Source organism: Pseudonaja textilis, chromosome 2 (genome assembly GCF_049901715.1).
Source record: "Pseudonaja textilis isolate UNSWEBS1 chromosome 2, rPseTex1.2, whole genome shotgun sequence".
Classification (NCBI taxonomy): Eukaryota; Metazoa; Chordata; class Lepidosauria; order Squamata; family Elapidae; genus Pseudonaja; species Pseudonaja textilis.
In genome coordinates this window covers 5410539-5435378 of record NC_141991.1, presented here as the reverse complement: position 1 = coordinate 5435378, position 24840 = coordinate 5410539, and the positions used below count along the sequence as shown (strand labels likewise).

The 24840-nt window shown below is 44.4% G+C and overlaps 1 pseudogene across 1 annotated transcript; it reads right to left on the bottom strand.

The window, feature by feature from the left end:
- Window positions 1-14817: 14817 nt before the first annotated feature.
- LOC113450230 (zinc finger and SCAN domain-containing protein 23-like) lies at window positions 14818-23464 on the bottom strand (annotated as a pseudogene). The gene is made up of 3 exons (XR_015741377.1): window positions 22533-23464; window positions 19809-20028; window positions 14818-16056 (listed from the first exon to the last, which is right to left on the bottom strand). The product of XR_015741377.1 is annotated as a zinc finger and SCAN domain-containing protein 23-like (transcript).
- Between the last annotated feature and the right edge of the window lie 1376 nt (window positions 23465-24840).

The following is a 24840-nucleotide window of genomic DNA, read 5'->3' as shown; positions in this document are numbered from 1 at the left end:
GAGGGGTGGAAGAGCGGGTGAAAAAATCCAGATGGTGGTTACTGCTGTGTGTCGACTGTCCAGTTGGAGAATCCGGAAAAAGAAACTCCTCGGGATATTGTTTTACCAAGAGTGCAAACTTTACTGAATTAAATCCACTGTCAGGATAACAGCAGTTACTCCAATTAAATCATGAGCCTCGAGCCAAACTCCCAAAACTTCAAAGGCTTTATTAGAAGTTAACATGCCGGCATTAGCCTGGGCATAGCCGACTCTGAGATACGTAATTCACTGCCACCCTTGATCCTGTTTCCCCACCCCCACCCCTCTGGGTGTATCATCCAACAAAACACATCCATAGCCAAGAGTCATCAATCATGCTCTCCAACTAGATTTTTGCATGGCAGAAGCTTCAGTCATCTAATCAGTCTTTGAAGAAAATATGAATGGAATGCACTTTCGATTCCGCTTGTTCTTTGAAACACTGCCACCTGTTCTTTGAAACTCCCCCCCTCCTTCCTTTCGACAACTATAAAACGTGTATACAAAATGTTTTATGAGTTGACATTGCACAGAAGAAGCGAAAGCAGCTCTGGGCTTCCCGCGCCAAAGCACGCTGTCATTGGCGAACTGTCAGAGGATCCGTCATGCATCTGCCGTCGCGATTCTGAACTAACGAGCCGACCTGATGAGCCAAAGGTTACGTGCCGGCTGCTGCAGGTCCGAACCCTTGGAACTGTTTTCGCGCGCCAGCCGCTGCAGCTTCGAAAGTTCAGATGGCAAGAGACGGTGGCTCAGCAACCTGACAGACCCGCCTGTGGACTGCCTGGGATTGGGATGGCGGGGTGGCCGGTGCACACCGATGGGACGGTGAGCGGGAGCACCTGGTGATGGTAGCTGTAGGGATCCGGGGTGAGAGAGGAAGACAGGTGGCTAATAGATCGGGAGCGTGGAGAATAGGTAGGGTAATGACAGACCAGGATTAAAGAAGTGAGGGGCAATTAAGAGTCAGGCGGATGCCGTTCTGGCCGGAGGTGGGTGATTGTGTGCGAATAAAGCAATATTGTCACCACGTTACAAAGGAGAGGTGGTTTGTTTATTCAAGCAAGTCTTCAGGACCCAGAAGATTGGCTGAGACGCGCATAGTTCCTTCCCCCTTTTCTCCACAAGCCACCCACAATGTATTACGTCCACCAATCACTTCATTTCGTTATGGGAACCGGTTGGTCCCGCTGTGGCATCTGCTCGGGGGGCGGTCCTTGAAGCGAGAGCAGCGTTTCCAGAGAACTGACATTCCAATCCTCCCCCACCAGCCAATTCTTTTTAAAAAAAAAAAGTTTTATTGATTTTAACAACAAACAAAAACACATAAAACATAAAAACATCATCCTTTCCTTCATGAGTTTACAGACAGTGTATCGGTTGGTTTACCACTTTTTTTTGTGCATCCGTTTTGTAGTCTCCATTGTAGTTATATTACATAATAGCTCATGTTATCAACCAACAATTATATAGCCTGATATCATTATTAAACAATCATTTGACTATAATTTTATTAATTCATACTTTAACGAGATAACTATAATTTCCTTAATTTATTTTATAACAAATCATAAAAACTTGCCGAGTCTATCTTAATAAAATTTTATAAAGATATTATCCAAAAAAAGAGAGAGAGAAAAAGAAATATATATTCATTATTTCCTAAGTTTCTAAATATTCTATTATTATATTTTATTATCTAGCCATTGATAGAAAAGGTCCCAAACTTCATAAAATTGTTTATCCTCTTGTCCTCTAATTTCAAATGTCCCACCCCACCACCCGATTCTTTTGTCAAGCTGCGAGCGAAGCAGAATATAAGTGAATACTCAAATCAGGCTTGGAGACACGTTCTGATGAGCAGGTGTTGGTGTTCGCACAGCGACTAAAGGCCGGGGGTCCAAGGGCAGATCCCTTGCCCTTAACCCCTCCACTTCCACTCATTAAGATAGTCTAAGGCACAGGTCCCCAACCTACCACGTCTGGACTGTGGCGTGTTAACCATTGGGCCGTGTGAGTGGCCGGCCAGTGCATGGGTGTGTGTGATGACCCAGAGTATATCAGAAACATAACACAAACCAAAACCTAACTAAAAGTCCTTTTGATGCCTTCAACTTGGCTTCACTGTTTAATTGTTCACAGTGGAGGAGTCAACTATTTTCAAAATAACATTTCAAAGGCAAGAAACACAGTTCACATTCAAAGAGCCGATAACGAAGCAAAAATCCAAAAACAAACCGCATTGAATAAAGTTCCTTGACAGACCAGGATAAATAATGGCCAACTTCAGGAAGGTAACAACCAGGGACAGTCTGTTGGAAGAACGCCAACCAAGATAAACCTTCTTTAAGAATAAAACACTAATTTGTTTCCAGCGTCTGTTAGCACGCAGGTCCAAACTCTGATGCAGATCTCACACCTGCAACCCATGAAGAGGATCATGGCCCTCTCCTCCAGAGTAGACCACGTTTTACCCTGATCCTCTCCTCCCTGCGTGTCCTAGGATGGATAGAGGATGGGCCTGGGTCCTCCTCTGACTGCTCAGCTGGCCTCTGCCCTTCCCCAGCCTCCTCCACAACCTCCGGAGCCACACTTCCATTCCCTGTTGGCTGTTCCTCCTCTTCCTCAGAGTCAGTCTCCACCAGGGGCATGACAGGTGTGTGTGTGTGTGTATGCATGCATTCCCGATCACGGTAGCATCACCACAAACATTCTGCAGGCGCTAGCATTGCGAGCGTTGTGCATGCTTGTCCCATTTACATCCTGTACGCGCTGGCGGCCCTGTTCGCATATGCCCATGTATGAATAAAGGCTCCAATCTCTCCCTCCTCCGGACCGCCAACATAGAAAGGCATGTAAGGACTGGCCCATGTGGTTCTACCTGTCAAAATAGGCACAGTAGCTCAGTGGTTTTAACACCCTGGAGCCAGTCACTGCTCCAGCGGTTCGAGTCCTAGCACTGCATGACAGAAGGAATCTCCCGTCACTTGCCTCAGCTTCTGCCCACTTAATTGTTTGAAAGCGGCAACCTGCGAGTAGATAAATTAGTACCACTTCAGTGGGAAACATGGTAGGGTTTGTTGTGGTCAGAGGTCTGCCAGAGATGGATGCCCCACTGCGAGGCAACAGGTGACGAGAAGTGGCCCCGGATGACGCCACAGGATGCCGCTCGTCTTTCTGGTGTGGAGCTAGTTTGCCCCCTGTGGGGCATCCTGGATAGCGCACGAGTGGGAACTAAACGGACTAACAGATTAACAGACAATCAAGAGTTGGAAGGGATTTGTTTAAGAACAAATCTGAAAAATGTTGGAAATGTCATCAGATACCTGGCTCATACTACCATATGTGGTGGACTTGTGAGGACGCTAGAAAATATTGGACTAAAATTCGCATATGGTTGGAAAAAATGACAAAGACACATATAGACTTGAAACCAGAGATTTTTTTATTGGGAATCTTACTTGATATATATAATAAAAATTTGAAGTATTTGATTGTAAATATATTAACAGCGGCTAGGATTGTATTTGCTAAGAACTGGAAGAGTGAGAAAACTCCATCAGAAGAAGAAACTATTAAGAAAATATTGGATTGTGCTGAAATGAGTAAATTGACATTTGAAATCAGAGAACAAGAAGATAAACAATTTTATGAAGTTTGGAATCTTTTTTATCAATGGTTAGATAATAAAACATAATGATAGAATATTCAGATTTAGCATAAAATTTTTTTTTTCTTAATATTATCTTTATAAAACATTATTAAGATAGATTTGGTATGATCTTATGATTTATTGAAAAATAAATTAAGCAAACTATAGTTATCTCGTTAAAATATGAATTAACAAAATTATAAATGATTTTTTTTAGTGATGATATTAGGTTATACAATTATTGATTGATAATATGAGCTATTATGTAATATAATTATACTAGTGACTAGGAAATGGATGCACAAAAAAAAGTGGTAAACCAATCGATGCACTGTATGTAAATTCATGAAGAAGGATATTTTTTTGTTTTTTGTGGTATGTTTATGTTTATTTTGTTATGTATGCTTATGTTTATCTTGTTATTAAAAAATAAAAATAAAAAAAAAGAGTTGGAAGGGACCTTGTAGGTCATCTAGTCCAACCCCCTGCCCAAGCAGAAGACCCTACACCATTTCTGACAAATGGCAGTCCAATCTCTTCTTGAAAGTCTCAAGGGATGGCGCTCCCACAACTTCTGAGAGCAACTTCTGTTCCATGGGTTGATTGTTCTCATGTCAGAAAGTTTCTCCTTATTTCCAGGTTAAATCTCTTCCTTGTTCAGTTTCCATCTATTATTCCTTGTCTGGCCTACAGTAACTTTAGAAAATAGCTTGACCCTTTCCTCTGTGTGGCAGCCCCTCGATTATTGGAAGACCGCTATCCTGTCTCCCCTGGTCCTTCTCTTCACTAGACTAGCCAAGCCCAGTTCCTGCTAGCATTCTTTGGCAGCCAAACAACCATAAAACGACCACTGTAATATCCTGGCTAATTTACTACTGCCATACATTAAATAACAATGTCAAAATGAATTTAAAAAAGACCATTTTGCTCCTGTCAACTTTTGGGTCCAATCACATATTTCTTCCCTGCCCTTCGTACACTCTAGTGTTCAGTTCTCCCTTGGAAGACTATTCCAAATATCCAGTGGTGGGATTCAATTTTTTTTTCCACTACCAGTTCTGTGGGCGTGGCTTGGTGGGCGTGGCTTGGTGGGCGTGGCAGAGGAAGGATACTGTAAAATCTCCATTCTCTCCCAAGCCCCACTAACCAGCTCCGTTCTCCTGTGCAGGGCAACCAAAGAAGACCCAGCCGATCAGCTGGGACTCGGGAGGCAGAGAATAGATGGGGGATCAGTCAGAAATGGGATTTGCTGAATGTCAGCTGGCGCTCCATTCAAAATCCAAGAAAGAAATCCTTAAGACTCTTTTAATTAGAGAAAAGATATCTTTTACTGGAAATGAAGTGGTAGCAACGCGAAGATTCTGAATCTGAGGAAATAGGCGCGTAAATCACATATACAAAGCGATGGAAGCGTTCCCACCCCCAATAGTTCAAATGAGTCTTCCAGTTAAAAGTTGTGAAGAACATCATGTGGGCATCTCCAGGTGGTGATGAGGCTTCTGTCCGTTGACCTTGGCATAGTTTGATAAAGGTTTGCAGCTGCGCAGAGGAGAGAAAGCTTAGCAAGGAATAGAAACCTAAGCAAGAATGCACTCTCTCCCCCCTCCTCATTTTATACAATGCTAGTTTATACCACCTCCAGTTCGCTTCCCAACTTGTCCCCTGCTCCTCCCCCCGTTACTTATGGCAGCCGAAAGATGCAAAGCAATAGTAGAAGATCTTGAAGGCTGACATTGGTTCTCCAAACTACTCCAAACTTCTGCTCCTGGTTCTCCAGAACTGGGCCAGAACCTGCTGAATACCCACCTCTGCAAATATCGCTCCCAGGTGCTTTCTCCATCTGACTTCAGAGGCCTCCGAAAGGACAACCTGTCTCAATGAACTACGAGGCTTCAAGAGATTAAAATCCTCCTTGATTAGAGCTTGGCTCTTGGTGGATTAATGGATATATCCCCACATTGTTTTTAGCGACTGTATGGAAGTGGTCCGTTTGAGCAGTGTGGTGAAGACGCTCGCCTCCCACTCGAAAGGTTGAGGGTTCAATCCCAGGCAGGGATGGATGTTTTATGAGGGCAGAAAAAGAAAACATCAGCTGCAAACTTCCTGACATAAGAGGTGCCAGGAAAGGCATCTGGCCAGTAAATAAGCTCAATTCAGTTGCCTGGATTCCACGCCAATAAAAGGGGTGACAGGGTTGTGAAAAGGGGGGAAAAAATGGAAAGTTTTCCATTTCAAAATGATCTTTAAGTTCTTCAGCCATAGTATACAGATAACAGATCATCATGTCTCCCCTGGTCCTTCTCTTCCCTAGACTAGCCACGCCCAGTTCCTGTAACCGTTCTTCATATGTTTTAGTCTCCAGTCCCCTAATCATCCTGGTTTCTCTTCTCTGTACTTTTTCTGGAGTCTCAACATCCTTTTTACAGTGTGGTGACCAACATTCGATGCAGTACTCTAGGTGTGGTCTTACTAAGGCTTTACAGAGTGGTATTAGTACCTCCCTTGAACTCGATTGTATCCTTCTGTTAATGCAATTTAGGATTGCATTGGCTTTTTTGGCTGCTGCTGCTGCAAACTGCTGACTCCTATTTAGCTGGTTGTCTGCTAAGACTCCAAGATCCCTCTCACATTACTGCTCCTGAGCCTGGTTTCACCCAATCTAAATGTGTATACAGTGATAGTATTCTATTCAATATTTCATAAGGCTACATAAGGTTATACATTATACATGTTCATGAGCCCAGCCTGTTACAGTCAGCCGATGCTATTACCTATTGCCAGTATCACACTGCAGGGGATGGATCTTTGGAGTCAAATAAACCCTATGAATCAAAAGGTGATTTGTGTTGTGGTTTGCCGGCAGCAGGTGCGGATGGCTGAGAGCGAGGATTCAGGTGAGGGGCCTGCGTGTGATGCAGGGATGGAGCCAGGACCATCAGGGAGTGGAGTGCTGCCTTCGGAGATTGTGGAGGCTGGCAGCAGTGATGGAAGAGGACCCAGAGGAGCCTGTGCCCAGTGCTCGTGCGCGCAGGGTGCTTGAAGGAAAGAGCAGCTGCAGCAGCAGCACGGGCGACTCAGGAGTAAGGCTGCAAGGTAATGGCCCCTCCCTTAAGAGATAAAAGCCAGCTGAGAAACCGGAGTTCTTTGCAGGAAGCAAAGAAGTTTTTGCACTCAAGACTTGTGGACGTTCGGACTCTCTTAGTTTCTGTTTGGAGACTCTTAGTGCTTGAAATATTTCTTGGCAACTTGATCTAGTGTTCTCGGCAGCCTTGCACAACCTTGGCAAGGCTCGTTCCTATCAGAGACAATCAGTTTGAAACAGGCTTTTAACCATGAAGGAACGGAATTTGTAAAGAATCATTTTTAAAAAATGGTTTTGCTGTTACCTCTGTTTCGTGTTTTGTTTTCTTAGAACAAGGTCTGGGCCAGAACAGATTGTCTCGTTCTTCTTCTCTGTCTTGACTAAACTTTAAACTGCCAGAAGGAAGCCACCTACTTGGCTTTGTTTTTTGTTTTTGTTTTAATAGAGGCCTCTTATGTCATGCAAACAATTGAGCAAATTAGAAAAAATCAAAATACAAAGATAAATCATACGAGTTTACGATTAAAATAACAACCACCACCAACATTCTTCTCCCATGCCAGATACAATAGTAACGTTATGAAAGACAAATGGGGAACGGGGTATGGCTTTGAATATTTATTGCTAGCTTCCTTTCCACGTTTAGTTTTGATGTGTTGGCCTGTTTTGAATTTGTAGCAGGGCGGGAGGCAAAATGGGGCACCTGGTGCTTGGAAGAATATCCTGCTCAAAACAGATTTTATACCATGTGTTCTTGTGTCTTAAAGATTATTGTGGACTTTCAGAGAGGGAGACCATGTGTATCCAGCCTCTTGCATCCTCTAAAATCTGGGCATTGTCTAAAATCTGGGTGGTTTTTTTTTGTTTGTTTGAGGATTGCCATGGCAACCAAGGCCAAAAGGAGAATGTTTTCTGGGGACACCATTAAGGGCTCTCCATCTTGGAGTGTCGGGATGGACAAAGAACCAAACCAAACCACTACTTGGCTTTGCTGTTAGCCAAAAATAAGTCATTATCGGTGTCTGTTTCTATACTTGTTTCCAAGTTGCCACGAGAAAGCTCCCCCTCCCCCCATTTTCTCATGGCAACTTGGAAACCGGGGAGACAGGGGGACCCTGAATTCAGAAGCACATTCCAACCTTATCTCAAAAAGATTATAGCTAAGCTACTAGAGCTTTTGCCACGAAATTCCTTTACTGGAGAATGGGATTGATGATACCCAGCCTGGTGAACATGCTTAATTGGAGAATGGGATTTATGACACACCCGGGGGCGGGAGGGGAAACAGGGTCACAGGTGACTGTAAGTTACATATGCCAGAGTTGGCTTCATACAGGTCATGCCGGTATGTCGCTCCTAATAAACCTTTTGAAGTTTTTTGAAGTTTGGCTCATGATTTAATTAGGGCGATCGCTGGAATCCTGACAATCAGTACATCCCAGCAGATGGTCTAGGCTCTGTGTCTCTCCACAGTCACACGTTATCTGCTCAAAGCATATTGGTTTTTGGTTTCTGATTGATATTGGATTGAGCCATATCAATGAGAATAGAGTTGGAAGGAACCTCGGAGGTCTTCTAGTCCAACCCTCCGCTCAACCTAGGAGACCTTGTTGTCAAGCCTGAAATTGACATAAGTGCAGCCATTTTAGTTAGTCTATCTATACATTCTTTTTCTTACTTTCTCTGTGGCAGTCACGGGGGAAAGGGTTTGCCACATTCCTAAGGGGGGGAGGAGTAGAGATAAGAGTTGTTTAGGGTAGGTGATCTTCTTCCTGTGGGAAATGAGCTGTCTGTGTTTGGGCTCCTTGAGGTGGAGATTTATGACATCAAGCAACATTGCTTATATTGGAGAATGTGACTTTTGGGGGTTGTTTCTAACTTCTGATATTGTGGGCTAATTCCGGGTTGGGTCAGATCCGGAATTACCACGGACTTTGCCAATTTGATGCTTTCCTAAATAAAAGGAATCTTTTTGAAGATGGACTTTGTTCTTTTCTTTTTAAATGGATTTCATCACTTGGAAACCTGACATTTGCACTATTTCAGACAAGGGGCTGTCCAGTTTCTTCTTAAAAATATAAAGGTGATGAAGCATCTACCAGTTCTCAAGGCAAGGTGTCAGTCACAAGGCAATTTTCACTGGTAAATTGTTCTGTGAGGAAATTTCTCCTTATTTTTAGGTTGCTTCTTTCCTGGATCAGTTTCCATCCATTGTTTCTTGCCCCTACCTTCAGGTGCTTTGGAAAAATTAAGTGGACTCCCCCTCTTCTTTGGGGTGACCCCTCAAAATTGGGACATTGCTATCATGTCACCTCTGGTCTGTCTTTTCACTAGACTAGCCAAACCCAAGTTCTGCAATTTCTTCATATGTTTTAGTCTCCAGGCCTTTCATGGTCTTAGTTGCTCTTCTCTGCACTTTTTCCAAAAATCTCAACACCCCCTTTTTTTTTTTGGCAATGTGGTGATCAAAACCAGATATTTATTTATTTGATCGATTGATTGATCGATTTTTATATGGCCGCCTATTCTCCCAGGGCGACTCAAGGCGGCTTACAGAATGTAAAACCATATTTAAAACAAAAAGAAACCCAATAAAAACTAACAAAAAGAATCGAATCAATAAATAAAGTACAATAGAACAACATCTGGAAAAAATAAATTAAAAATCACCCTCAAACTCCCACCCACCCCTGCTCCAACGACAGCAGAGCACACGAACCATTTGATGGGCTCCATCCCGCTCTGGGTTCCTCAGGCCCGCTGGCAGAACCAGGTCTTCAGCGCCTTCCAAAAGAGTGTTAGAGTGGGGGAATTGATGTTCCAGAGGGAGGGAGCCACCACGGAGAAGGCCCTTCTTCTCAGTCCCGTCAGGTGTATCTCCCTCAGGGATGGGACCCGCAACATTCCCTGCCTCCCTGCTCTAATGGGTTGGGTAGATGTGACCGGCAAGAAACGGTCCTCTGTAACAGGGCTTGCCAAATTTTTGGACCTCGGGGACCACCAAACTCATAATTTTAAATCCCACAGACCAGAGACCCTGGGAAAATCCCCCCAACAGTCTGCAGGAAAATTCCCCGCCCCATTTTCCTACTGATTGATCCTTCTTTATTCGGGATCGCAGGATACTGTCTCCAGCTCCGTTCTCAGGGGGAGAGAGAGAGAGAGAGAGAGAGAGAGAGAGAGAGAGACTTTTGGCTTCATGCAAGGAAAACAGCAGAAGCAGCAGAAGTCTTTCTTTCTCTCCCACAAACTCCGCCAGAAATGAGTCTTTGCTGGCACAGCCTCTTGGAGCAGGAGGCCTTGCAGGGTCCCGAAGGCTCATTTCTGGCAGAGTTTGGGAGAGAAAGAAAGACTTTTGCTGCTTTCCTTGCGTGAAGCCAAAAGCAGAAGCAGAAAGAAGCAGCTCGGTGGCCAAGTGAGGCATATGGAGTGAGTGGGGCAAACTCCCCCCCGTCTGCCCTTTCCCCCCTCCCCTCACTACCTCACAACGCAAGCAACGCAAGCCTTCTGTTCCCGCGGGCCATGTGGGCAGTGCAGCCTTGTGTTCCCATGCAGCCTGCATTAATTGCTTTGAGGGAGGGGTGCTTTGGAGATGACATTTCTCTGCAGACCACCAAAAAATTTTCACGGACCCCCGGTGGTTCCCGGCCCACCGTTTGGCGACCGCAGCCCTATACTATTTTGGACAAATGGCTCACCAGGAAAAAGAGAGGAAGAAAATCTCTGCGGTTGCTTAAGAGTTGACCCCACCTTGATGGTACGTGATCAAAGGATCAGTTGGGAAAAGCTATGACATTAAAGGAGCTCGCTGGGGAATTCTGGGTGTGAAAGTCCACATGTCTTCAGGCTGCCAAGAACCGAGAAACATTAAGCTAAAAGTCTGTAGAGATTCTCAAGTCATCCAGGTCACAGTTGTCCCAAAATTGCTTTTATAGGAAGCAACTGGGTTTTGGTTTTTTTTTTTCCTTTTGAAGAGGTTCTGCTTCTCATCCAAGATGCTTCTTCAGCTCTGACAGGACAATCCTTCCATTCCCCATTATCCTGTCATAGCTGAAGAAGCTTCTTGGATGAGAAGCGGAACCTCTTCAAAAGAAAAAAACAAAAACCAAGAAAGGTCAGTTGCCTCCTGAAAAAAAAAAAAGCACTTTTGGGTTGAGTTAATCAAGCTATTAGTGCAATTCGGCTAAAGACCTAAAGTAGCTCCTGGCTCTTAACTGTTGTTTCATTGGGAGCTGGCCATGGTGCTGAAGGCAACGGGAGAAACCATGGTTCGTTCCCCCCCCGCAGTGAGCTGACCATGGTGCTGACTTCCTCAACGTCTTTGTTCTTTCTTTCTTTTTAATAGAAAGTCCAGTTGACTCCTAAAAATGCACCTTTGGGACAACCATGACCTGGATCAGGGGTCCCCAACCTTTTTTGAGCCACGGCCCGGTACCGGCATCACAAAATGATCCGCGGCCCGGTACCGGCATCAGCATGCATGACAAGGCAAGGTGAGCCCAGCGACCGGCCAGCCAGCTGTCCCCCGCTTCTCCCTGTCACCTTCAACTCCTCCTTTGTAGCTTTGTCGATGGGCTTCGCTTCAGGACGGCTTCGGGACGGTCGCTCGGCTCGCCTTGCCTTGGGTGCTGAAAGAATCCTCGCGCCTTAGTTTCGTTCAAAGCCCTCCCCTTCGATGAAACTAAGGCGCGAGGATTCCTTCAGGACCCAAACGCCGCTTTCCAACCAGAAAAGCTCGCCCGGAAGCACTTTCTCATCAAACAAGATGGCGGCGCCCAGCAAACCGGCAGCCCGGTAGGAAATGTTCCACGGGCCGGTACCGGTCCGCGGCCCGGTGGTTGGGGACCCCTGACCTGGATGACATCTCCATAATCATTTAGCTATGCACTTTGGGATGAACACTCTTTGAATGGTGTGGGACAGTGGTGTGATTAAAAAAATTTTTTACTACCGGTTCTGTGGGCGTGGCAGGGGAAGGATACTGTAATATCTCCATTCCCACCCCACTCCAGGAAAAGGATACTCCTGTCAGCCGTGGAATCAGGATTCACCACATAGCTGGAGAAAATGGGAGGGTGGGGTGATGTTAATTGAGTAGCTCTTAGTAGACAAAATATAATTCTCTTGTTAGTTCAAGGTTAAAGAGTGTGGCGCAAAAAGAATTGGAACTTACTTCGCGATTGGTTCATGTGATGTAACGATGAATAAAAAGGGGATGGTTTGTAGGTTGGGGCAGTGTGGGAAATCCAGGAAAACTTTTTAGTTTTGGAATTCCACAGAATATGCCAGGTGCTATTCTAATAAAAGTACTTTGAGATTATGTTTGTCTTGGAGTTATTGACAGGAATGGATTTTCCCCGGAACGCTGACAACTGCAATATCTCCATTCCCACCCCACTCTAGGGGAAAGTTACTGCAAAATCTCCCTTCCCTCCCCACCCCACTAACCTGCTTTCCAGCTCCGTTCTCCTGTGCAGGGCAACTAAAGAAGAGCCAGCCAATCAGCTGGGACTTGGGAGGCAGAGAATAGATGGGGGCAAATCAGAGGTGGGATTTGCCGCTTCTCCAAACTACTCAAAATTTCCACTACCGGTTCTCCAGAACTGGTCAGAACCTGCTGAATACCTCTGGTGTGGGAGTATGTATGAATTTCCCCCAAAATTGCAGACTACAGGAACCATTTTCACTTCGCTTGGAGGTGCGGACAACATAGACTCATCCCCCAAATCCTGCACCTGTCTTTAACAGGGAAGGGATATGGGGTAGAAAACACTCTGCAACCAAGAAGTCTCAACAGCCATTTTCACTACTCGGGTGATCATTAGAATGGCCCCCACTCTAATACTCTTCTGGAAAGCGCTGAAGACCCGGTTCTGCCAGCGGGCCTTGGGGAACCCAGAGCGGGATGGAGCTCATTAAACAGCTCGTGTGATCTGCTGTCGTCGGGGCAGAGAGGTGGGAGTTATTTTGTGATATTGTACTATATTAACTTGATTCTTGTTGTTTAGCTTTGATTGTTTTAAATGTGGTTTTATTTTCTACAAGCTGCCTTGAGTCGCCAAGGATGAATAGGTGGCAATATAAATTCAATAAATAAATAAACATGCTTAATTGGAGGAATGACTTTCAACTCATAAAAAAGTCCTGCTGGATTAATAAGATGCTGAAATGGAGACTCATTTGTCCTCTGGGACAGGGCTGTGAGGTAACAGGCTGTGCTAAATCCAGATATTGGTTCGTTAGTGCTCCTGCTAGAGGCTTACAAAGTCCCAAAGGTGCCCCTTGGCCCCAATGTTTTGATCTTACTACATTGCATTTAACAGTATAACAGAGTTGGAAGGAACATTGTAGGTCCTCTGCTCATGCGACTTTCCGACTATATTTGTGCAATTTTTTTGTTCCTTTAAGTTTAGGGGGGGAAGTGAATTTTTCTGAAAGAAAGAGAAGGCTGGAAGTCAAAAATGTGGTAAATGAAATAATAAATGGCTAAGACTTAAATACCCACAAATAGACCCTCTATTGCTTCCACTCGCATCATCTTCCACTCAGAAAGCATGCAAAACCGGAGTCAAGGAAAATAAACTCTGAATTTGAGGTTTGAACCCACAACTCATGGTTTATAAGCTAAAATTATGGGGTTTGAAAATTGTGGTCTCTGCCACAATTGTTTGCCGTGCTTTGAACACACAAGCTAATTGAACAACTCAACAACAACATGTTGAGATGTGTTTTCAATCCTAAAATATACTTAAGTGCCAATGAAGGCTTGGTATGAAGCCTAGTTTATGCTTCATTAATAAGTCACTACATTGTTGTGGAAGAAACCACGACTAACTGGGTTCTAACAACATCCTAGGCCCATGATGAGGAACCTATGGCACACGTGCCACGAGTGCCCTGCAGAGCCATTTGTGCTGGCACATGAGCCGCAGTTAAACTTACCTCACTGCGCATGTGCGCGCCTCACAGCTGATTTTTGGGGGGTTGGTTTGAAGCCTTTTTCGGCCTCCCACAGGCTTAGAAAAAGCCTCTGCAAGGCTTCTCAGGCCGAATTATAGGCCCGTTTCATCACTTCCTGTAATACCGGAAGTGACGAAACGGGCCTATAATTCGGCCTGAGAAGCCTTGCTGTAATACTGGAAGTGATGAAACGGGCCTATAATTTGTCCTAAGAAGGACAAATGGGAGGCTGAAAAAGGCCTTAAACCAGCCAAAAAATCAGCTGTGAGGCGCAGTGCAAGTAAGGGGCTGGGGAATTGCACACACATGCACAGGGCGCGTGCACAGCACGCATTGCATTCTGGGTGCTGGTGCGCTTGCAATTTTTGGCACAGGAGCCCAAAAAGTTTAGCCACTACCGTCCTAAGCCTTGTACTATAGTATACCAGCTACAACAGCTAAGATCGTATCACAACCAAAGTAACCATCTTACAGCTTAGTGCAGGGATGTCAAACTCAATTTCACTGAGGGCCGCATCAGCGCTGTGGTTGACCTGGAGGTGGGCGACTGGGTGGGCATGGCCAGCGGTCAGAAACTGTCAGGAAATTTCTCCTTGGTTCTAGGTTGTTTCTCTCCTTGATTAGTTTCTACCCATTGCTTTTTGTCCTGCCCTCTGGTGTTTTGGAGAATAGCTTGACTCCGCCTCTTCTTTCTGACAGCCCCTGAGATTGTCAACTTCATAAAATATTTCTATGGTCTTTTTAAGAGTTGCCAAACAGAAAGGGAGGGGGGAAAGGGGTTTGAAAGAGCAGTGGGGCAGCTTGGTAAGTAAAAGTGCATTCCATAAATAGTTTTTCAAAGATAGTATAACTTGGTGACTGAAGTTTCTGCCGGGCAAATATCTAACTGGAGAACATGATTGATGACTCTTTGCTATGGATGTGTCCCGTTGGAGAATATGAATTATGATGTACCCAGGAAGTGGAGGAAAACCAGGTCAAGAGTGAGAATGAATGATGTGTCTCAGAGTCGGCTACCCCCAGGCAGTGCCGGACATGTTAATATATAATAATTAATAAATATATAATAATTCAAAATCCTTTTGAAGTTTTGGAAGTTTGGCTCGAGACTCATGATTTAATTGGGGTAACTGCCGGAATCCTGACAGATATTGGAACACTGCTATCATGTCATCGCTTGTCCTTCTTTTCAAAACTAGACATACCCAATTCCTACAACTGTTCGTTATATATTTTATCCTCCAGTCTCCTAATCATCTTTGTTGCTCTTCTCTGCACTCTTTCTAGAGTCTCAACATCTTCTTTACATTGTGGCGACCACAACTGGATGCAATATTCCAAGTGTCTCTCTATCAATAAATGAATATCACGTGATATTCGTTCTATCGTTGCCCACACGAACTAGAATTTTTACACAGCTTATTTCTTGAATCACAATCCATGTATCTATCTCCTCTAATTACACACACACACACACACACACACCCACCCTGCATTCTGCACTTTTAATCCCTTCCCAAACACATTGCCGACGGGAACCCCTCGCGTCCTGTGCTCAGTAAAAGTTGACGTTTCACAGCCACTCAGCGCATGGCAAAGCCGTTTCTCACACATGGAGTTTCTGGTGGGTCACAAGAATATCCCTTCTCCCAAAGCTCTTCCCGCACACCAGGCACTGAAAGGGCTTCTCGCCGGTGTGCGCTCTCTCATGGATGACCAGGCACGTCCGCTGGCTGAAGCTCTTGCCGCACTCAGTGCACTTGTATGGCTTCTCCCCCGTGTGCGTCCTCCAATGGGTCACCAGAAATTGCTTCCTGCTGAAGCTGCGTCCGCAGTCGGCGCAGATGTACGGCTTCTCCCCCGTGTGGGTCCGTTCGTGCTTGATGAGGTCCGACCTGGAAACGAAGCCCTTGCTGCAGTGGGCGCACATGTAGGGCTTCTCCCCCGTGTGGATCCGTTCGTGTTTGATAATGTAGGATTTGCGGCTGAAGCTCTTCCCGCAGTATGAGCAGGAGTAGGGCCTCTCGCCCGTGTGCGAGCGCTGGTGCTCGATCAGTTTGGACCGCCAAACAAAGCCCTTCCCGCATTCCAGGTACTTTTTCAACCGCTCATCTTGGATCCTGGGCTGGACTCCAACTCCAACTCCTCCCGCCTGCTGGAAACTTGGCGAGGGGCAAAGAAGGCCGTCCTTTCTCTTTTCTAGGCAGCCTCCTGGCTGGCTTTGGAGAAGCTCCCCCTAGTTCTGGTGTACGGGATCTATGATCAGCTCTTGCGCAGAGAATCTGCTGTGATCCTGGTTCTGAAGAATTTTCCAAGGCGTCCTCAGGCGCTTGCTCATCGCCTGTCAGGGAGGAGACAGGGATCTGGGTCATTCTCTGACCTTAAACTGTCCAGAACCGCCACCTCACGTTTCACTCAGTGCCGTCGGCCATGAACTCCGGGAAGAAGATGGGAGGGGGAGGATTCGGTGATCACAAACAGTTCATTGTATCTGGGGGTGGGATTCAAATTTTGTAACAACCGGTTCTGTGGCCATGGCTAGGTAAGCGTGGCCTTGTGACTGTGGGGGTGTGGCTTCTTTTTATTTTTGGCAGCAAACCCCCCCCCCATTTTTTGGGCCTCAGGGAAGCCTCCTGGGGGTGTTGTTTTGCTCCAAGAAGGCTTCCCTGGGGCCTAGGAAGGCAAAAAACCAGAGCATGGGGGGGCATGCAGTATCTCCTCCCACGCTCCATTTTGGGGCCTTCTGGGCCTCAAGAAAACCTCCTAGCGGAGGCGTTTTTGCTCCCAGAAGGCTTCCCTGGGGCCCAGGAAGGCAAAAAATGGGGGAGGGCTCCATTTTTTGCCATCCTAGGCCTCAGGGAAGCACTAAGTAAGCGAGGAGAATCCCGGCCTAGCTGATCATAGGAACAGCTGATCGTCAGGAGGAGAAAAATACCTTAAGGAGGGATTGGACGGGGAAGAACGCGGTGAGCGATGTGGGGCATGCGTGCAATGTTGCCCATGCGCGATAAGGACTGACTGGGCGGGGAGGGGAGGGCCCAGCCAGGGCCACGATTTGCCGGTTCTCTGAACTGCACAGAATCATAACAACCGGTTCTATAGAACCGGTCTGAACCGGTAGAATCCCACCCCTGATTGGATCTGTCAGACGCACGGCTTCAAGGTCAGACGGCTGGGAAGGGAATACATCTGCACACCAACCATCCCAAAACATCTCCTTTGAATTTGATTGGACATTGAGGGAGCAAGCGATGGGAAGCACTTAAGGGAGAGGAAATTACCCTTGGGAATTGGGGCGCGTGATTTTCGGTTCTGGCTTTGCTCTCTTGTACTTCACTTGACCTTGTAATCAATGATGCCTTTGCCAACAAACGGGAGTTAAGGATCGTTCTTGCTTAGAGGCTCAAGCCCTGCAAAACAAGGTTTGCGGTTTGAGTGTATGAAAATCAAATCCAATGGAGAAGACAAAAGGAATGACTTGAGGGACGGAAGGAAAGGCTGCTACCAAAGCAATAGTCAGATTAAGAGGAGGTTGAGTCCAGGGCTGTGATGGCGAACCTGGTGGCACGCAGAGCCATTTGTGTGGGCACGTGAGCCCCAGCCAAACTTACCTGCATGCGCCTCCCAGCTTGTTTGAGGCTGTTTTCGCCCTCCTGGAGGCTCAAGGGAAGCCTCTGCAGCCTCGGGAGGCTGAAAAACGGGCCTTCCACGAATACTGGAAGTGCTGAAACAGGCCCGTTTTCAGCCTCCCAAGGCTCCCAGGGCTTCCTTTGAGCTCCGGGAGGGCAAAAATGGCTTCCCCCAGGCTCCAGAGGCCTTCTGGAGGCTGAAAATGGTCACTTCCACTATTTCTGGAAGGCCTGTTTTTTGGCCTCCTGAGGCTGCAGAGGCTTCCTTCGAGCCTCCGGGAGGGTGAAAAACGGCCTCAAACGGGCTGAAAATCAGCTGGGAGGTACGCGTGTGCACAGTGCAGGTAGGGGGGCAAGGTGGGGTGGTTGTGTGCGCATGCGCGGGGTGTGTGTGCATTGCATTGTGGGTGCTGGCACGCACACGCTTTCGGCGCCCCACAACAAAAAGGTTCACCATCACTGGTCTAGGGCAAGAATGTAACCAGAGTATATGTCAATTTACTCATTTCAGCACAATCCAATATTTTCTTAATAATTTCTTCCTCTGATGGAGTTTTATCACTCTTCCAGTTTTTAGCAAATACAATCCTAGCCACTGTTAATACATTTACAATCAAATACTTCAAATTTTTTATTATATATATCAGGTAAGATTCCCAATAAAAAATTAGAGAACAAGAAGATAAACAATTTTATGAAGTTTGGGATCTTTTTTATCAATGGTTAGATAATAAAGCATAATAATAGAACATTCAGACTTAGCATAAAAAAAAATTTCTTCTTTTTTTTGATATTATCTTTATAAAACATTATCAAGATAGATTTGACATGATCTTATGATTTATTGCAAAATAAACTAAGTAAACTATAGTTATCTCGTTAAAGTATGAATTAATAAAATTATAAATGATTTTTTAGTGATGATATAAGGTTATACAATTATTGATTGATAATATGAGCTATTATGTAATAAAATTATATTAGTGACTAGGAAATGGACGCACAAAAAAAAAGTGGTAAACCAACCGATGCACTGTTTGTAAATTTATGAAGAAGGATGATGTTTTTATGTTTTATGTGGTATGTCTATGTTGTTTTGTTGTTAAAATAAAAAACTTAAAAAAAAAAGAATGTAACCAGAGTACAGGCAGTTCTCCACTTAAAACTGTTTAGTAACTGAAGTTACAACAACACAGAAAAAAGCAATCTATGTTCATTTTTCATACTTACGACCGTTGTTGTGGTGTCCCTACGGTCACATGATCTAAATTCAGATGCTTGGCAACTGAGTTGTATCTATGATATTTGCAGCAGTGGTGGTATTCCAATAAAGTTGCCAGTGGTTCGGTGAACGTGACTTGGTGGCTGCGCTTTGCACGTGTGTGCACTTTGCGTGCACGCGCCCGCCAAACGCGCACTTTGCGCGGGTGCAGAGGCGTTCTAACTTGCCTCCTGCAAGCCTGCACAATGCTGGTTGCTGCAGCCGCTGCTGCGCGGCACTATTCTGCGCCGCGCAAAGCAGCTGCGCTTTGAATTCTGGCCGTAGAAGTGAGTATGGGAGCCCAGGTGGGTGGGTGGGCCAAACATAGAGCAGCGAAGGCAATTGGTTCGGTCTCCATTGCTCATCGCCGCTGCCGGCTCTCCAGAACTGGGCAGAACTGGGTCAAATACCACCACTGGGTTGCAGTATCCTTTTGCAATTTTCTGACAAGCAAAGGCTGGCTGACTGAGGAATTCTGGGAGTTGGAAGTCCACAAATCTTAAAGTTGCCAAGTTTAGAGACCCCTGTCCTAAGCTATGATTTGTCTACTGAATAAAATATAATTGTCCAGGCTAACAAACATGCTGTGGTTGGCCGGCAGCAGGTGCAGACGGCTGAGGAGAGCGAGGACTCAGATGAGGGACCAGGACCATTAGGGAGTGGACTGCTGCCTTCAGAGATTGTGGGGCAGGGGAGGCTGGCAGCAGCGATGAGGAGGTTCCTGAGGAGCCTGTGCCAAGTGCGCGTGCACGCTGGGCTGCTTGCAGGAAAGAGCAGCTGCAGCAGCATGGGCAACTTGGAAGTAAGGCTGCAAGGTAATGGCCCCCCTTCAAGAAGATAAAAGCCAGCTGTGAATTGGACGTTCTTTGCAGGAAGCAAAAACGTTTTGAAACTCCAGCCTCGTGGGCATTGCAGTGTCTTAAGTCGGTATTTGAAGACTCTTGTGTTGTGAAATATTTCTTATCTGTGATTCTTGGCAGCCTCGCAGAGTTTTAGCGAGGTTTGTGCTTGTGAAAATCAATTAGTTTGCAGCAGCCTTTTAACCAGGGATTCGTGAGGCTCATTAAAAGGTTTCTGTTCCCTTTGGCTATTGTTTGTTTTATTGGAAAAGGATTTGGGTCTGAACACCTGCTAACAACTGAGCAAAAGAAGCCACAATCAAGCCAGCACAGAAATTCATGGCTACAGAAGGGAGGCCCTTACCCAGAGATGCGCCATCCTCCTCTTCCTCCTCCTCTTCCTCCTGTTTGATTTCACCTAAAATGACCTTCTGCCAGGAATCCGACGATGCTTCCTCAGCCACCTGAAAACAGATCACCTCTTCTTTAAGGAATCTCAGCCTCTGCAGTGGAAGTCCACATATCATAAAGCAAGCAGTAACCAAGTCAAAATTCACGAATAGATTTTTAGAAGCAGACCAATCCTAACAGATGCAATTTATTCTGTCTTTTAGCTTTGAGCGGACTGCCCAAGGCTCCTTGCAAGGAGAAAATCTCCAAGCAATTGAAAATAATAACAGGAAGAGAGAATCAAGAATTAGGTAAAAGTCTGTAGAGATTGTCAGTCATTCAGACTCATCATTTTAAATCCCGCAGATAAAGCTTTTACAAGATGCTAGAACTAGAGGAGGTTTTGGCCTGCCTATTTGGGAGCTGTACTACCAAGCTGCAAATTTGATGTGGGTTAAGGAATGGATAACATTAAGAAAGACTAGATTGTTGACACTAGAAGGTCATGATTTGTTGTTGGGTTGGCATGCTTTTTTATGGTACAAGGGAACCAAAACACAGGGCTATTTTCGAAGACATTATATACGGGAGTCTTTGTGGTTAAATTGGGAGAAGATAAAAAAACAATGTTATTTGAAAATTCCAGTTTGGTTATCGACGATAGAAGCATTTTCTTATCCTATAATTTATAAGAAGGAACAAACAGTTAGATATGGGGAATTATTAGATGAAAAGGGTGAACTTAAATCGATACAAAGGTATAAAGATGAATTGGTTTTCATATGTGCAAATACATTCAAGGTATGATGAAGATTCCAAAACAGAGGGATTTTATGATAAACAGACTGATTTAGATAAGATTTTGACAGGTACTGATGAAAAGGTGATTAAAAAACTATATGGTTATTTATTGGGAATTAAACTAGAGGAAGAACAAGTTAAAGAAACTATGATTGCTTGGGGGAGGAATTTTGGTTATGGGATTGATTTAGAGAAATGGCAGAAACTATGGTCGCAAAATTATAAAATGACAATGTCTACAGCTTATAAAGAAAATCTGTATAAGATGTTTTACAGGTGGCATTTTCCCCTGACAAGGATAGCAAGAATGTTCAAGAATAAATCTGAAAAATGCTGGAAATGTCATCAGATACCTGGCTCATATTACCATATGTGGTGGACTTGTGAGGACGCTAGAAAATACTGGACTAAAATCCGCATGTGGTTGGAAAAAATGACAAAGAAACACATAGATTTGAAACCAGAGCTCTTTTTATTGGGAATCCTACCAGATGTATACAGTAAAGACTTGAAATACCTGATTGTAAATGTATTAACAGCGGCTAGGATTGTATTTGCTAAAAATTGGAAAAACAAGAAAATTCCATTGTAGGAAGAAATTATTAAGAAAATATTGGAATGTGCTGAGATGAGTAGATTGACATTTGAAATTAGAGAGCAAGAAGATAAACAATTTTATAAAATTTGGGACCTTTTTAATCAATGGTTGGACAATGAAATAAAACAATAGAATATTTAGAATGTTAGATAATAAGGAATATCTTTGTTTTTTCTTTTTCTTTTTCTATTTGACACCACATCTATAAAGTGTTTTTTTTTTAGGATAGAATTGGTATGATCATATGATTTGTTATAGAATAAATTACCTAAATTATAATTATCTCACAAAGTATGAATGAATAAAAGTATAGTCAAATGATCTTTTTAATAATGATACGAGGATATATAAGTTTGGATTGATAATAAGAGTTATTATGTAACATAATTGTAATTGAGACTACGAAATGAATGCACAAAACTGATGAACCAACCGACACACTGTTTGTATATATGTACGGAAGAGAGCTGATGCTTTTATGTTTTGTCTGTTTTGTTTGTTTGTTAAAAAAACCAATAAAATTGTTTTCAAAACCAATTAAATCCTGCGGACCAGAGACCCTGGGAAAATCTCCAAAAAAATTTGCAGGAAAATTCCCCACCCCATTTTCCTACCGATTGATCAATCTTTACTAGGGATCGCAGGATACCGCTTCCAGCTCCATTCTCAGGGGGAGAGAGAGAGAGAGAGAGAGAGAGAGAGGGAGAGGGAGAGGGGGAGGGAGGGAGAGAGAGAGAGAGAGAGAGAGACTTTTTGGCTTCATGCAAGGAAAGCAGCAGCAGGCTTTCTTTCTCTCCCCCAAACTCTGCCAGAAATGAGTCTTTGTGAGACGTGTTGCGCTGGCGCAGCTTCTTGGAGCAGGAGGCCTTGCAAGGATCCCAAAGACTCATTACTGGCGGAGTTTGGGGGAAAGAAAGAAAGACTTTTGCTGCTTTCCTTGTGTGCAGCCAAAAGCAGAAGAAGAAAGCAGCAGAAAGGAGCAGCCCGGTGGCCAGGCGAGGCGCCTGGGGTGAGTGGGGCAAGGTCACCCCTCCGCCCTATTCCCCCTTCCCCTCACTACCTCGTGTTGTTTGCAATGCAAGCGAAGCAAGCCTTGTGTTCCCATGGGCCATGTGTGCGGTGCAGCCTTGTGTAATCCTGCACAACCTGGATTAATTGCTTTGGGATGTGTGTGTGACATTTCTTTTCCAAACCACCAACATTTTCTTGCGGACCACCGGTGGTCCCAGGCCCACCGGTTGGTGACCACTGATCTAAACCACATCCCACATGAAACGACCGGGCTCAAACGATACTAACTGGTTCTTTCCAAGCCGTCGCCTCCCGTTGCTGCCCCAGCAGGAAATCTTCTGCCAAGGCCACTGCCTGGGTGCAATTCTCGGGCTCAACCTCTCAGAGCCAGGACTGGATTCGTGGGGGCAAGACGTTCAGGAATTGCTCCAGGACTACCAGTTCGAGAATCTGTTCTTTGGTGTGCCTTTTGGGTCGCAGCCACAGGTTGCCAAGTTCCCAGAGGTGGTTGCACACCTCCCGCGGCCCCTCAGCCTCCTGGAAGCCAAACGGCCTGAAGTGCAGGCGCTGAGTTTCAACCCCGGCTGTCCCTTCCTCCGGGATCTCCTCCTTCACTTTCTGCCTGAGGCTCCTGGCGCTGGCCCAGAGGCTGTTGTCGCTCGAAGGGGTCTCTTTGCCAAGGTCTGGCAGGAGATGGGCCATTTCCACACCTCCCAAGGTGTCCAGTGGGCTGGAGCTGCAAGCACCCCTTAAAGAAGAAATGGCGACCTACCCTCCCTCGCAGTGGACAAAGGGCTACAAAAGTTGATGTGGCGTTAGCAGAGACGGCTAAGCGGACTGCTCTGGTTGAAGAAAAGAAGCCAATTACTTTGGTTTTGACTTGGAAACTGCTTCTGGACTTCTGGACTTTGTGCTCGAGGTGCGGGGGGGAATGAAATAGTGGTTTTGGGTTTTGCCGATTAGATAGCTTTGTTAGAATAGAATAGGACAGGACAGAACAGAACAGAATAGAATAGAATTATTTTATTGGCCAAATGTGATTGGACACACAAGGAATTTGTCTTGGTGCAAATGCTCTCAGTGTACATAAAAGAAAAGATATATTCATCAAGAAACATAAGGTAGAATAGGATAGGATAGGATAGGATAGGATAGGATAGGATAGGATAGGATAGGATAGGATAGAATAGAATAGAATTCTTTATTGGCCAAGTGTGATTGGACACACAAGGAATTTGTCTTGGTGTAAATGCTCTCAGTATACATAAAAATATTCATCAAGAAACATAAGGTAAAACAGAATAGAATAGAATAGAATAGAATAGAATAGAATAGAATAGCAGAGGAGAGGAGGGAGAGGAGAGGAGAGGAGAGGAGAGGAGAGGAGAGAAGAGAAGAGAAGAGAAGAGAAGAGAAGAGAAGAGAAGAGAAGAGAAGAGAAGAGAAATTATGTATTACTTGGACATCCAAGGAATTTCTTTCTGTGCAAATGCTCTCAGTGTACATAAAAGAAAAGATACATTCGTCAAGAATCATCAGGTACAACACTTAATAATAGTCCTAGGGTACAATAAGCAATCAAATCATACTAGGAAACAGTCAATATAAATCATAAGGATATATTGTTATAAAAATGTCTAATTTATATAAAAGTAAAAAAGTTGAGGTTTGATGCTATGATCTTATTCTACTGCATCAAAAGGAGTTGGAAGTCAACACTTCCCCCACATCTTACCTTACACTTTTCTCTTCCCCTTTTCCTCCCCTATTTCCCCCTTATTTTCTTTTGCATTTTGTGCTTATATTTTGATAAATAAAACTTTTGAACACACACACACACACAAAGAACAGAACGTGAAAATATTAGAATCCTTTCTAATCACATGGTATAAATGGGGATGGATTTATTGATTGATTTATATATTTATACATTGATTTATATTTATACATATATATATGGTATTCAGCTTTGTTTGGGTATTTTCCACATCATTATAGTTGTGCTTTTAAAGTTGTAACAACATTTCAGCAGAATCTCATCTGCCAAAACGTTGCTACAACTTTAAAAGCACAACTACAATGACATGGGAAAATACCGAACAAAGCTGAATACCATACATGTAAGTAACATGAAAACTTAAGAAAACATATATATATATATATATATATATATATATATATATATATATATATATATATATATATATATATGTGGATCTTTGGTTGTTGGGTTTTCTCCAGCGTAGATTTGAGGTATCTAGGCAGCGTTTGATGAAGTCTCATTCATCATGAATGAGACTTCATCGAAACGCTTACCTAGATACCTCAAATCTTACGCTGAGAGAAACCCGAACAACCAAAGATCCACATATAAATACCGAGAACCTCAGAAAACATATATATATATATATATGTGTGTGTGTGTGTGTGTGTGTGTGTGTGTGTGTGTACACATACACACACCTATAAACACACACACACATATATTAATGTATATGTACACACACACATTCACACATGCAGACATACACAGACAAAATAATTACATACAACCAAATCACTAACAATGTCGGGTGCATGATTGTAAAATTTTGAA